Source organism: Rhinopithecus roxellana, chromosome 1 (genome assembly GCF_007565055.1).
Source record: "Rhinopithecus roxellana isolate Shanxi Qingling chromosome 1, ASM756505v1, whole genome shotgun sequence".
Classification (NCBI taxonomy): Eukaryota; Metazoa; Chordata; class Mammalia; order Primates; family Cercopithecidae; genus Rhinopithecus; species Rhinopithecus roxellana.
In genome coordinates, this window is record NC_044549.1 from 186,625,725 (window position 1) to 186,640,494 (window position 14,770).

General features: G+C 50.5%; 1 protein-coding gene across 5 annotated transcripts in view; it reads left to right on the forward strand.

Annotated features, from left to right (window-relative positions):
• Positions 1-396: 396 nt before the first annotated feature.
• The window catches only part of MRAS (muscle RAS oncogene homolog), a 59,256-nt gene continuing 44,882 nt past the window's right edge, over positions 397-14,770 (forward strand). For 3 of the 5 annotated variants that reach the window (XM_030934543.1, XM_030934545.1, XM_010363305.2), the window contains exon 1: positions 1,224-1,519. The gene's annotated coding sequence lies outside the window, so the exon portion shown is untranslated. Of the gene's footprint in view, positions 1,075-1,223; positions 1,785-14,770 lie in introns of those variants that run through there. The other 2 variants (XM_010363307.2, XM_010363306.2) reach the window with 2 other exon arrangements.

A 14,770-nucleotide genomic window follows, 5' to 3' on the forward strand; every position in this document is an offset into this window, starting at 1 on the left:
TACAACATGAATAGATCATTAAATGTTGTTTACTGAAAGAAGCTAAGCTAGTCACAAAAGGCCACATGTTGTATGATTCCATGTATAGAAAATGTCCTGAATAGGGAAATCCATAGAGATTGAAAGTAGATTAGTGGTTCCTGGCGGGGGCGGGGGGAAGGGGTGAATGAGGAATGACTGCTAATAAGTAGTTCTTTCATTCTTTCTGTGGCGGCAGGGGCGGGGGAGTGGGAAGTGGTGAAAATGTTCTGGAACTAGCTCATAGTGATGGTTGCAAAACTTTGTGAATATGCTAAACACCACTGAATTGTACACTTTTTCTTTCTTTCTTTCTTTTCTTTTCTTTTTTTTTTTAAGACAGCGGCTCACTTTGTTGCCCAGGCTAGAGTGCGGTGGGTGGCGCAATCTCGGCTTACTACAACCTCTGCCTCCCGGGCTCACGTGATTCTCCTGCCTCAGCCTCCCGAGTAGCTGGGATTACAAGCACGTGCCGCTGTGTCGGGTTGATTTTTGTATTTTTAGTAGAGACGGGGTTTCACCATGTTGCCCAGGCTGGTCTTGAACTCCTGACCTCAGGCGATTCACCCGCCTCGACCTCCCAAAGTGTTAGGATTACAGGCGTGAGCCACCGCACCCGGCTTGAATTGTACACTTCAAAAGGTGGAATTTTATGGTGTTGAATTATATCTTTATTTTTTTAACGGGGGGGAAAATGACGCCGCTGGAGAGGAGTTAGCGGAACTGAAACAATGAAATGGTGCGCGAGTGTCGCCTGTCCCCGTCGCATCCATCCCAACGAAGTTTGGGCCCTGGAACGGTGCACCAAGAAGGCCTCCGGGGAGAGACGCTGGGGCAGGGTAAGGAAGAAAGACGTCTCAGGAGTCGAAGGGAATGCGGCTAAGGTGGCGGCGGATGTTCGTCTAGGACCGGGGAGGCGTCCGTAGGCTCAGAAGTTGGTCTGGCCGGAGCGGAGATTTAAAGGTTGGAGCGCAGAGGCTCTTAAAGAGGCCGGGTCGAATTCCCATTTGGCGTCCACATTAAAGCCAGCTCCCGGGCGCCACGGATCCGACCCGGGTAAGTGCGCTGGGCCGCGGGAGAGGCGGCGCCGCCGACCCCAGCCCCTGGCGTTTTAGCGCGCCGTGCGGGGCCCAGGGGAATCGGCGCGGGTGGGCTGGACTTCGCGGGCGCGCGTCCTGGGGGCCTGGGTGCACGGGGGGGGCGACAGGGTCGAGGCACCCTGCCCGGGCTCCCCAGTGGCGTGCCCGCCGCGGCACTCTATTTTTAGCAGGCGCTGTGGCAATATAAGGAATGCGCGGCGCGCTAGGCGCTCGGGGCGCACGCTGGCGGCGCGGTCGCTTTAAGGAGGCGCCGGGGCGGGGACGGACCGGAGTGGCCGGCTGGCGGGGAGCCGTCAGTCCGGCGGCCGCGGGGCCCGGCGGGCGCGGCGCTGCCTCCTCACCGGCGCAAGCTAGGAGGGGGCGGCCTGAGTGCCGTAGCCGAGCCGGGGCTGGAGCTCTCGGTGAGTGGTCGGGAGGCCTTGGCGGGGAGGGGGCCCGGCCGCGCCGCCTCTCTCCCCGGCCGTCGCTTTGTTCCGGGGCGGGAGGTGTGGCCGCCCTCCGGTCTCGGCCGCGCTCTCCGCTCGTGGGGTGCGCCCTGGGACCGGCTGTGCGTGGCGTTTTGCCCCCATCGCGGGCTCCCGCGTAACGGTGTGCGTTCGGGAAATCGGCCACGACCAAGACCCCAGTGGGGAGGGCTTGCGCGCCGCTCAAAGAGACCCTTTCATGGTAATCACACTTGGGTTCCTTGGCTGCCTGGGCGACAACCCGGTGGGTAGATGGGTGGCATGAAGGGGCGGGGGAGTGGGCGGGGGGCTTTTTATCTACCCCCTCCCCCTCGCCTTAAGATGGCGTTAAAGAGGGGAGGGATCCGCCAGGGAGTTGACAAATTCATCTGAATAATAAAACGCAGACTGCTTCATAAACAACCCTTCACTGCTCCCGGAGGTTTGGGGAGCTGGAGCTGTGGTCACAACTAGGGCCTGGGCTCATACATTGAACTGACCTGTCTGGGGCATCAGACACGGTGCCAGTCCTGCCCTGCGGGGAAGACAAGAGCACAAAGTGACAAGCCAGTGTGGTAAGTGCTGAGATCCGGTAAGCCCAGGGGTTGTGGGAGCCCCTGGGGGTCCCTACTCCAGAGTGGGAGGTGAGAGAAGGCCCCCTAGAGGAGATGATGTCTGACCGCAGCGTGGACACAGGACACCCAGTTAGACTCTGGCTGGAGCTGAGGTCTGTTCTGGCCTGGGGCAAAGCGGAGTCTGGAGAGGTGGACAAAGTCCGTCAAGGCCACTGGGGCCTTGATCATAGAGCTCTGCCATTGCCCCTACTCCCCAGTGGCCCCTGATGGTGTGGAACCTCCCTGGCCTTGCTCCTCCAGGACTCACTCTGTACTGGGAGAGGGTGGCTGACACGGCTCGGAATCGTGGCCTCCAGAGGTTTGGCAGCAGGAGTAAAATGGAGATACGACTTTAAGAGCTCTGAAACTTCACTGTAATAACAGCAACCAACAGGGCTTACAAAGACCGGCACTTGAAGTGGATTTGCTCATCATTTGACAAGACACCTCCAGAAAGATTTTGTTTATTATAAAGGATGGGGAAACTGAGGTGAAAAAGAGCCAACAGCTTGCCCAAGATAATATCTTAAGTCCTTGCTTTTGGCCACGTGGCTGTCTGGGCTTGGGAAGGCTCTGGTGCAGCCTGTGTTAGAGTTTTGTAATATATTGTTTTATAATTATTCACTATAGACATTCATTGGTGGGTTGAAGTGTGAGGCAGTGAGCTGTGGGTATTAATAACTGACTCGTGTCAGAAGCTTAGCAGTGAACAAAGCACTTTCTCGGATACAGTTCTTAGAGCTTCTCCTGCTTCTTTTCCTGGGGAAGAAACTTGAGCTGCTAACATTTTGTAAACCTCCTAATTTCCTGTAAATCACATGTCCCTGCTGACTGGGGCTGAAAATGTTTCGGGCAATGGTTTTCACCCTTAGGTCTGTTCATACTGCCCAGCCGCCAGTTAGCTTCTCTGTGTAGTTTATGGTGTAATTTGTCCTTTTTCTGCCGGTGTGGGAGGCATGGGGCTTTCATGCTCTGGGGTTTTTGAGGTCTGCCAGCCTCTGGGGAGGGAGGTGTTGGGCAAGCCTCGTGCTCTGGTGGAAACTGACCCCCCCAGATGTGACCTCAGCATTTTCTAAAGTTGGGGGGGGTCGGTGGGTGGGGAGAGGGTGAGCGGTACTCAAGGCCCTCTGATGAGGCAAGTGATTGTCTCCAGGGCTGTCAGCTTCGCTCCTTATAAGACAGTTGCTAATTTACACCTCTCTTTTCACCTACATAAGACATTTTGTGACAGGTTTAACTTTTATGTTATTATTAGCTCTAGCCACTGGTATTTCACACTCAGTTCGTCTGAGCTACTTATAAAGTGACAAGTCCAGCCAGGGCAACATGGTGAAACTCTGTCTCTACAAAAATTAGCTGGGTGTGGGGGCATGCGCCTATAGTCTTAACTACTCGGGAGGCTGAGGCTGGAGGATTGCTTAAGCCCAGAAGGCAGAGGTTGCAGTGAGCCATGATCATGCCACTGCACTCCAGCCTGGGTGACAGAGCAAGACTCTATCTCAAAAAAAGAAAAAAAAAAAAGTGACAAGTCAGTTACCCTTGGGGTCGGTTTGGTTCGGGAGCTCTAGTGATCACCTGGAACAAGGAATGACTATTGGCCTCTGATAAATTAGGCTCCTGGGATGACTGCTCCTAACCTCAGTCGGAATCACATGTTGACCAGCCTCCTGGATCTAGTGAGTTCTCAGGGAAATGTGGCTTCCATAATATATTTCACATCTGATTTAATCATTGCAATCTGTTCTGCCAATGAAATGCCCCCAAACAGAGTGTGTCTCCCTGAAAGCAATTGAAAAACATAGCTGCTCATGAACATTGTGTAGTTTATACAAGCATACTCATGTGAACTGAATGGGAATGCATTTTTGTGCAATGCTGGAATTTTCTCAAGTGTCCAGAGGATGTGCATTGAGTTCCAGAGGCTCCGTACCTGCCAGGCCCTGGGCAGACATAGAAGGTACCGTCACCTTTATCTGGAGATGGGAAAAAGAAAGGAGCTGGAGGAGTTCCCTGAGACCTGGGACACCTGGCAGGTACCTATTTTCTAGGGACTGAGCAGAGAATTCAAGCTTTAAGAGGAATTTTGTTGCTGGACTCTGAGTCCCTGCCAGCCCTGATAAGTCTTAGATCGTGCCTCTGAGCCCTGTAGTACTGAATCAATGGGGATGCTTTGGCAACAAGTAACAAAACCCAAATAACAGTGAGATTAAGCAGAGCTCAGATCTCCCAAAGATGCTCTCTGCTCTTGTAAGGTCTCTGTACACAGGAATGGGATATCAGTGCCATTTCCAGCAATTCCTGCATGGGACAGGTAGCCACAAAGACTGAGGGTCTGGAGTTCAGAGTAATAGGTTTTGTCTTCTTGAATCATAGTCTCTTTAATATGCTGATGAGAAGCCCAGGGAACGTTGATGTACAAAGTTGGACATATCATTCAGGGGATTCATGGATCTCTGAAAACCATCCCTGGATCCCAGCTTAGCCGTCTCTGGTCTAAAGGCACGTGACTTCTCTAATGTTCATGGCAGACCTATTCTGTAAGCCCATTGTGCAGCCAAGCCAGCATGCCACTGCAGTGCAGGCTGAGAGGGCAGAGATGGGGGCCAAGAGTACAAACAGAGTGGGACAGTTCTCATTGCCTAGCCTGTGAGTTGAAGTCTGTGCAGTCAGTCGGTGGGTCTGACCAAGAGGGCAGTGCTGGTGCAGCCTCGAGCTTCAGCAGGGTTGATGAGGTTCAGGCTGAGGTGGAGACCACGTTGCAGTCACCACACATTCAGTGGTGCACCATCTGTTGTTCTCTAGGTAGCATTCCCGCTACGTGTGTGATGCAGTTGGTTCTACCTATTCCCAGAGACTCCACCGTGGCCCTCCTTGTCCTGGCCCCCACCACTGAGCCCCTAGGGCCATTTAGCTGGCTAGCATGATCTAAGACAGCTTTCTGCAGGCATTCCTCTTGTAGGAGTCATGAAGCAGCAATGTGTATTTTGCTTCTTTTTCTTGTTGTTATATTAAAAAATATTTGTTATATTCTATCCCAATTCATATTATTTGATTTTTTGGCTATATATTACATATAAAAATGTATTTTTTGTATTTTGCTTCTTAATGTCCCTATCATTGTCCTTCATATTCTTGGTACCTTCACTAGGTGGGGCCCGCTGCATGACAATGTGGGTCATCACCGGTTGCTGAGGTGACTTTCTGAGTCTCAGAGGAGTATAGCCCTGGCATCAGGCTACCTTGATGGATAAAACAATATGATTTACATATGGGTTGTATTGCTAGTAACATTTTGGAGAGCACCAAGAATGAATTTGGCTGTGCAGCTTGTAATGGCCAAACAAAGGAGGGTGGGTGGAGGGTTGGGAGCTCTGGTTCTGGCCTCTGTGACCATCTGTAGGGCCATGTTTGGGTCCTGTGCTGCCTGGGCCCAGGCTCCATCTGTGACTTCTCTGCCCAGCCCTCAGTGTTGTCATAGGGATTAGATAAAATATACACATGAAAATACGCTTAGGAGGCCAGAAAGGGCCGGAAGAATGAAGAGCATTACCAGGATTCAAGCAACCTTCAGAGGACAGAATCCTAGACCCAGAAGGAGCCCCCTGAGTGTATTAAGTCAAGTCACACCCCCGTAGAGCACATTTCTCATAGTGGCGAAGAAGATGATCTATCATTTTGATAGTTATATACTGGTTTATTTCAATGTATTATGCAAATACAGGCATCACAACAAACGGGGTTTTTTTTTTAATGGATATTTTGTTCAGATTAAGGCTAAAGAAGTATTTTAAGTAAAACAAATGATAAAAAAATTTTAAAGTATGGTGGTTTTCAGATTAGGCTAGTTATAGTGCAGTAGTAGACAAATGTGGCCCAAATGGGAAAGTGAGCCCTTGAGGAAAGGCTGAGAAACTTTCAACAAGGGGAGTCCTTCCCTCCTTGACAGCCCATTAGGGGTTGTGTCTTTGACTTCACCTGGACCCTTCTAGAGACACAATGTTTGCTACCCTTTGAGTCAGTCCACTGCTTTTGGGGATTCTCTCATTCTTGGGAAGTTCTTTCCCTTCTTCCTTAACCTGTCCCACATGAACTTTTGACAGTCCTGCTTTTCTCCAGCATGAGCAGCTTTACTTCCTTCAACTGCTCTTCAAATGTCATGGTTTAAAATCAGCCCCTCTGTATGTCTGTCCTTTCTTCCCTCCATCCTTCCAGCCACCCACCCACCCGCCCACCCATCCATTAATTGATCCATCTCTCCATCCATCTTTCATTCAGCAAAGACTTGTGGGCTGGACCCTGTACTATATACTTTATATTCGCTATCTCTAAGCCTCACAACGATTTTGTTAGATGCAGTTAACCTTTTATAGATGCGGAAGCCGAGGCTCAAGGAGGTTAAGTAGGTCACCTGCAGTCATAACCTGAGAGAAGCAGAGTCAGGAAGGAATCTGACCGTGGTCTGTCTCTTCCTGAAGTGCACACTCCTTCTGTTAGACCGTGCTGTTCCCAGCACTGGATGACCAAAAATGTCATGATCCCTTCTCTCCTGGTGCTTAGGGGACCTATCCCATGGAGGTGTGGCTCTACATAATCAGTGCGGTGGGTAGAGGCCTCAGAGGAGCGGGGATGGAGCAGCCTGTGCACAAAGATGTGGTGAGGCAGCAGAGGTGCAGAAGACGCTGGCTGGCAAGAGAGGCAGTGGGTACCTAGCTGGCAGGAGTCTTCCCTGGCTGATATTAATCTTACAGTCACAAATGAACCCCTAAATCATTTGTGTACTTTATTTTTTTAATTTTGAAAAAGGAAAATGTAAAGGATAGTATAACAAATACCATGTACCCGTTACCCAAAACGAACGGATGTGACCATTTTGTCTGTACTTGATCCTTTTCACAGTAGGGCTGGACTTAAAGCGGTCTGCTCATTCTTTGCCCGGGCTGGTTTGGGCCCATCCTCAGCCTGCAATGGGCTTTTGGGAGCCTTGCTCCTGAGTTTTCCTGTATTGGTTCTCTCTGGGGGCTTCATGTCCTCAGTTGATGCCAGTGGGCCTCCCTGGAAGTTGTTGACTGAAGAGCCTTTTGCTGCTTCTGACCACACTGGGGAGAAGCCACTCTGGGGACAGTGTGTGTTTTTTTGGCTGTGACCTTTTTCAGAGAAGTTCATCTACCCTCACAAACACTTGCCGTGACCATTGTGGGTTTAGCCAGGCTGCAGAGCATGGTTTAGTCATAGCTGCCAGAACTGAACCGTAATATTAATGGTAGGTTTGTATATTTGGAAGATAGAGAAAACATAATTCTCTTTTTATAATTAAATGACAATGATAACAAAATACTTTCTGTTGTTATTGTTAGCAGTGAGGTCTCACTCTGTTGCTTAGGTTGGAGTGTGGTGGAGCAATCATAGCTTATCACAGCCTCAAACTCCTGGGCTCAAGCCATCCTCCTGTCTCCGCCTCCTGAGTAGCTGAGACTATAGGTATGTGCCACCATGCCCATCTAATTTTTTAAAATTGTTTTTGTAGAGATGGGATCTCCCTTTGTTGTTCAGGCTCATCTTGAACTCCTGGCCTCAAGCAATTCTCCCACCTCAACCTCCCAAAGTGCTGGATTATAGGCATGAGCCCCCACACCTGGACACAAAATACATTTTATATTCTAAAGTATAGGATTACTTTAAGAGAAGGAAACTAAAGTATGATGGCTTACTTTCTAATCCATAACTTCACAGTTTTCCCTTCCTGCAGCTTTCACAGAAAAAAAATAGGTACCTGGTACTGGGTCCTTCTCTCTGCCAAGCAGGAGCAAGGCGGCAGAGCCAGCCCTGCAGCTGCAGATAGAAGCTCTCCATGACGACAGGACGCAGCTTCTCACCCACCTGTTTGCAGCCTTCTCCTTTCCACCCACCGATTGACTCCTGAGCTGAAGTCTGATGTTATCCTGTTTGCATGTAGTTTGCCATGAGTTAGAACAGTGAGTAAAGCACTGCTTTTTAAAGCTGTGCAGAAAGATTCAAAAACTTTTGGAAAGGCTTCCTTATCCAGGGCAGATTCTTGTCAGTTCCTATTGGAGACCGAGATTTCGTCTGGTTTCATAACAGAAAGTGGGGACCCGTAGGGGACTCCAAGTCCTCTTCATTAAGTGCTGAGAATGTCTGGAAACATTTTCCTTCCCTGAGTTGCCCTTAAGGAATAACACCACCAGGCTGGATGCAGTGGCTCACACCTGTAATTCCAACACTTTGGGAGATTGAGGCAGGAGGATCACTTGTGGTCAGGAGTTCGAGACCAACCTGGCCAACATGGTGAAACCCCGTCTCTACTAAAAATATAAAACAGCTGGGCGTGGTGGTGGGCATCTGAAGTCTGAGCTACTCCAGAGGCCGAGGCAGGAGGATCGCTTGAACCCGGGAGGCGGAGGTTGCAGTGAGCCGAGATCGCACCACTGTGCTTCAGCCTGGCGACACAGAGACTCTGTCTCAAAAAATAAAAATAAAAAAGAATAGCACCACCAGATCCTTTTCCTTCATTCTAATGGAGATGCTGCAAAACCCAGCAAAGGCTGGGTGCTGAGAGACCTCAGAAGGCCCTGCTTTACTGGGGCTTATCTTGCAGTAGAAGCCGTACCAGTGAAGGCAGTTGAACATATTCTACAACCACTGCCTATGTGATTATACGGAAATCCACATATGTGTTATACTTACAGGCATACCTTTTTAAAGACAAGTTTGGGTTTAAAAAGAAACTACTTGGCGTACTATATATTAGGCTGGCCTTAGTATACCAAGTACACAGATTAAATGTAGAAGTATTTGTGGGCATGTGGATCTGTGGGGAGATCTCTGGAGTGTAGTGGATTCAGGAGACTCCCCTACCCCTTTAGGAGCTGACCATTTATGGGGGGTGTTGGCGACAGATTCTTGCCCCTCAAAAGCGTTATGTATTCATTTCAAAAGCAAAATTAATTTTAGTTCAGTTTAGCTTTTTTTCCCTAATCCTTTAGAATTTCAACATGCCTTCTTGAAAATTCTCCCTTTTTAGATAACCCACAAATTCATCTCTTTATATTTTCACTCCATTGGAAATGGAGGCTCGAGGAAGAGACAGGCAAAGCCGTCTTTCTTGGCCAACACCGCCCTCACCAGTCTATCATGGTCTTCTTTCAATGTCTGCTTTATTATAACCAGAGATGATGGAAGGAGGGTGGGATCACTGTCCCAAAGCCTTGGGGGCATATATTTTTAAAAACTTCTATGAGCTATGCCTCCTTAGTCTTCCCTCCCCACCCACATTCCTCAGGTTGAGGTTCCTGGGGCAGAGCTGGAAGGCCTAGTCTGTCTCATGCTCCCGCTGAGGAAGTCCAGCCCAGGAGAGGCCAGGTGCCCTGGCACTCCCCAGCAATTAAGGCCAGCTGGCATCACAGCCTTCCCATCCACCCCCACTCACTGACCCCATCCCACCCCCCCGCAGTGGACAGCTGCCTGATCCACTAATCTGGGGCTGGGTGGGTGTTTCCTGCATGTTTGAGATTTTAGGAGGAAATCAAAATAAAGAAACAAAGCCTTTGTTTTATTTCTGGACTCCCAACTGGGGATGGCTGGAGGGATGGAAAGCGGGGAGCAGGAGGAGCAGGTCACTTGGCACTTCAACAACATAACCATTCTACTAGAGCATTTAACAAGGACTTTTTCTATTTAGGGTTGGGGTGGGTAAATAGGAAAGATGGCAGGACTGGGAGAGCCCCTTTGTGTGGAAGGAGAAAGTGGGGCCGCCCTTGCACCAGGCGGGGCCTCTGGCAGTGCCTAGTGTTCAGGCAGGGAGGGGTCTGAGGCCACCCAGCTGGGCTGCAGAATTGGCAGCCTGGGGACTCAGGGACTTTCAGTCCTCCCTTCCTGAAGGAACCCTCTGCTCCAATTTCTGCCCCACTACTTGTCTGTGTGACTCTCCGCCTCTGTAATGGGAGGATGTCCCGGCCACACTCTGGCCTTTCTTCTCTAGTCCAGTCATACTGGGTCGGGCTCTCACCTGACATGTGGAAATGGAGAGCTGCATCCCCCAGTATTTCTTAATTCTTCCAAAGGATTTTCTCCTCATAGAAATTCTCTGAGGGTATCATTTATTGTCTTTAAAAATTGCCCAAGTATTGATGAAAACCCTCCTAATTTGCAGTATTTCTGAAGGTTTCAGGGTATGGGCCATGCCCACTGGCCGCCTGGCCTGCACTCCTCTTTGCCCCATGTGCATACAGTAAGGTTGGCTTCTTCATCTGCTCAGTCACTATTATTGTATATAACAGGCATTCACCAAGGGCTTTTAAGAAAGGGGGTTTTCTGCAGCCCAGATCAGGGCAGAAGTTAAAAATGAATGTCAGACATCCTTCCCTTCTTTGTCACACCGTTGGAGAATGTCTCTGTGGCTGTCTCCTCAAACCTAGTTTTCTGCTATTTTCTAGGGACCAACTTTCCTGGACACTTTCCCCCAGACCTTCTGAAAACTCCAAATTTTCATTACTTTTGATTGCAGAACAAATATTACAATCTGTCTTAGTCTAGACTGTGGGCTGCCCTTGTCAGATGTGAAGGGGCCTGGGCCTGGTACCTCACACCTGTAATCCCAACACTTTGGGAGGCTGAGGTGGGTGGATCACTTGAGGTCAGGAGTTCGAAACCAGCCTGGCCAACATGGTGAAACCCCGTCTGTACTAAAAAACATACAAAAATTAGCCAGGCGTGGTGGCATGCGCCTGTAGTACCAGCTACTTGGAAGGCTGAGGCAGGAGAGTCGCTTGAATCCAGGAGGCAGAGGCTGCACTGATTCAAGATCACGCCACTGCACTCCAGCCTGGGCGACAGGACAAGACTCTGTCTCAAAAAAAAAAAAAAAAAAAAAAAACACAGGCCAGGCGCGGTGGCTCACACCTGTAATCCCAGCACTTTGGGAGGCCAAGGCGGGTGGATCACAAGGTCAGGAGATCGAGACCATCTTGGCCAACATGGTGAAACCCCATCTCTACTAAAAATACAGAAAATTAGCTGGGCGTGGTGGCGGGCACCTGTAGTCCCAGCTACTCGGGAGGCTGAGGCAGGAGAATGGCGTGAACCCAGGAGGCGGAGCTTGCAGTGAGCCGAGATCGCGCCACTGCACTCCAGCCTGGGTGACAGAGTGAGACTCTGTCTCAACAACAACAACAACAACAAAAATATAAAGTGGCCTTTAGATAACTCGTCTAAGAAAGAATTAGACACTCTAGACCTCTACCTTTGCCTACAGTAAGAACCAGCAGAAACGCTGGGATTATTGAGCTATCATTATTACTAGCCAGATCAAGTCAGTCCTCTCCTAACTTGATCAGGGCAAAGCCAGGTGTTAATTTTTTCCCTTTCCTGTTAGAACATTTTGTAACATAAGGACTGGAGATGATATAGATTAACAGTATTTATTGAGTACTTTCTCTGTGCCAGATATGTGCTGGGCACTGGAGATATAGTGAAGAGAACAGAGGGTGGGCCCTGCCCACGTGGAGGCGACGGTCTAGTGGGGAAGATGTATTACATGTTTGCATCTTGTAAACAACTAACTAAGCAGTTAAGTGCCAGCATACAAGATGCTGTCAAGGCAGACAGCTGGGTGCTTTGGGAGACCCTGATAGTAATCTCATATAGTCTGGGGTGCAGTGGGGGTCAGGGAAGTGTATGTAAGGTGCTTAGCATGTGGTCAGGGCTTAATAAATGGTCATTATAATGACCATCCCTGGCCACAGGGCCCAGCCTGGTTCCACCTCCAGCTGGTGGCTGCTACCACCCACCAACAATAGTTTTGCACAGAGAAGTTTTTCATTAGGCCACGGTTATACAGCTAGCAGAGGGGCTTTGATTCATGACTTTTTATAAAAGTGCTATATGTAGAAAGCAGAGGGGTGGGAAGCTTCCCTCAACCCCCCAGCCAATACCGACCTTTGGACAGGCCTTGCCCCGCAGGAATGGAGCAGCAGGCTGGATACTGAGGAGAAAAAATGCAGCAGTCATTTAGGGCTTGGGGAGGGAGATGTGAGAAGTAGCCTTCTGCTAAGTGGGCTTAAAACCCTGGGATTGGAAGGGTCCCTGAGAAGCCATCACACCCACCTCCAGCCTGGTTCACCACTCCAAAGCTAGGTGGCCAGTCCTCCTTCCTCCACGTCTGCTTCACAGACCTTTGCAGAGGAAAATCCCACACTCATTGCCATGCCTGCCTCGTTTTCAGGAAGTTTCCCTTTTATTTGGCTTCAGTCCGTCTCTCTGCAGTCTGGTTACTCTTTAAAAATGGAAATTGAATCGCCTCTCCCCACCTCAAGGAAGAACCTAGACCCTATGTCTTTCTCATTTTTGGTCAAGCAGAAACATTTTCACATTCTTTGTTAATGGTGTCTAACATCTTAAATATAAATAATGAAAACAAAACAAAGCAGCAGCCTTTTTTGAGTGTGCCTTTTTGGCCTCCACCTCTCTGGGCTCTGGCACACTCCTAGGGTGGGCTGTGTGCCTGTCCCTGAAGAATGCCAGGCTGGCCCATCTCCTGCAGTCCAAGTAACCCCTGCGGCTGCTCTCTTCAGTGAGATCATTTCCTTCGATCTCACACCTCCTTGCACCAAAGCCAGGCCAAGCCAAGGCAGTGCGAAGAGTTGTCTGCCTTGGAACGGCCGTACCACTCAGATGTGTGTGTGCTCAAGAAGGATGGGTACAGAGTGTTGATTTATTTGGGTTATACAATGTGTAAAACTTTTTCATTGGTGGCCAGTATTTAAAATAATAAAATAGCCAGAAATCTGAGTTTTTGCATAGACTCAGATTGCTGGCTATTTAAAAATTTAGACTACGTGGCAAGCTCATTGCCAATATTATGTTGCAGCAGTCAGCTGGTGCGGGGTGTCAGTAATCTGTTTGCGCAGGCCCCACTGCTCTCTTTTGCCTGTACCTACCCCCTTCTATCACTTATTGACACAGCCTCTGCCGGCACGTGACTTTGGGATGTCCATTTGGTTCTTGATTCCCTCTTGCTGCTACTGCAGGGCAAAGCAGTTGAGATGGGGGATCAGTCAGGAAGCATCCGTCTCTCAGGCAGAGGACTGTAAGATGCAGAGGGATGCCTGGCCCTGCAATCCGGACCTTCCCTTCCCTCTCTTTCGCCACCCTGCCCTTCTCCTGGGATTACCAGAGGGGACTGGCGGAACACCGTGATTCCATGAGATGAGCAGCTCTGGGCTGGAACAGCTAAGGAGTTAAGGAACAAACTTAGATGTGCTCTGGGGGCTGGGTATGGCATCCCCAGCTCAGAAGGCAGGGCCAGTCAGGGGACCACACCCTGGGTGCTGGCGAGGGCTCAGTGCTTTGGGAATTTGGACAGCAAGGAAGGACCCCTCGTCAGCACTCCTCCTGCTGGGCTGGTGCCCACGGGTGTCCAGTGGGACTCCTCACATGGTATGTCCTTCACAAGGCCTGCCACTGCAGTCCTCTAGGTCTTGTGTGGCCTATGGCATAGTGCCCACATCACCTCTGCCCTGCTGTCTACCCAAGCCAGACTCCCAGCCAGCTGCCAGTATCACTCCTGCATTTGGAAATGCAGACAGCAGACATGTTGGAGTGTCTCTGAGCAGAAAGCTGTGCCAGGGCTCTGGGGTGCCCAGAGAAAAAGAAGACAAGGCCTGGCCCTCTGTCCACTGTCCCACTGTAGCAGAGGAATGTGACCGTGAAGTAACACCCAGCTCCTAGATTTGAGGGCAGATGAGGAGGGGCATGCCAAGCTTTGTGGTCAGAGAGATGGCCTTGGAGAAACCACAGAGCCTCTCTGACCTTCACAGTTCATGAAGGGGCTAAACAGTGCCTCTTGGTGAAGTGTCTTGAGTCATCACATGGAATAATGGCGGCTGAGCACTTGTGCTGCCACCTGCCACGGGGCTGGCATTCCATAGATGGAGGCGAGGTGGCTCAGTGGAAGGAGACCTTAGGGGATAGAAGAGGGCCCTAGAGAAAGGAATGGCTTCTGGGGGATGGGACCTGACACTTGGGTACCATCCCTGTCCTTGAGGACACCAGACCAGGAATCAGCAGAGCAGAGGCCGAGCAAGGGGAAGGGGGCACTTGGGCAGCTCAAGAAAGGCCTAGAATGTTGTGGTCAGTGGGGAGAGCTTCAGGCACCACGGGTGGCATTCCAGGAGACTCTGTGCTCGGGTTTGTTGGGGAGTGATAATGCTGGGGTGGTGAGTGGGACAACGCTGGTAGTTGGGGCTCAGGCTGGGGGCAGACGTGGGCACAGCGGTGGGCAGCCTTGCTAGGCCTTGGCCTGGCATGTGGGTAAAGGGCTGCTCACATTGCCAGGGGAGAAAGAGGAACAGAGTTTGGGGCAGAGAGGTGGGCAAAGGGGCCCACCCTTGGGCAGGTGAGGGAGGTGCTGGCTGAATCCAGTTTGTGCAGGGTTGAGCCTGAGCAGCGGAGCAGAGCAGTGAGGAGGTGCGGGGCTCTGTGAGCAGAGGGCAAAGCGGAGTCAGAGTGGGGGCTGGGAGGACAGCAGCCTGCCAGGCTCTGGGGAGGCCGAGGGCCCTCAGTCTGGGGAACCCCAGAGTGT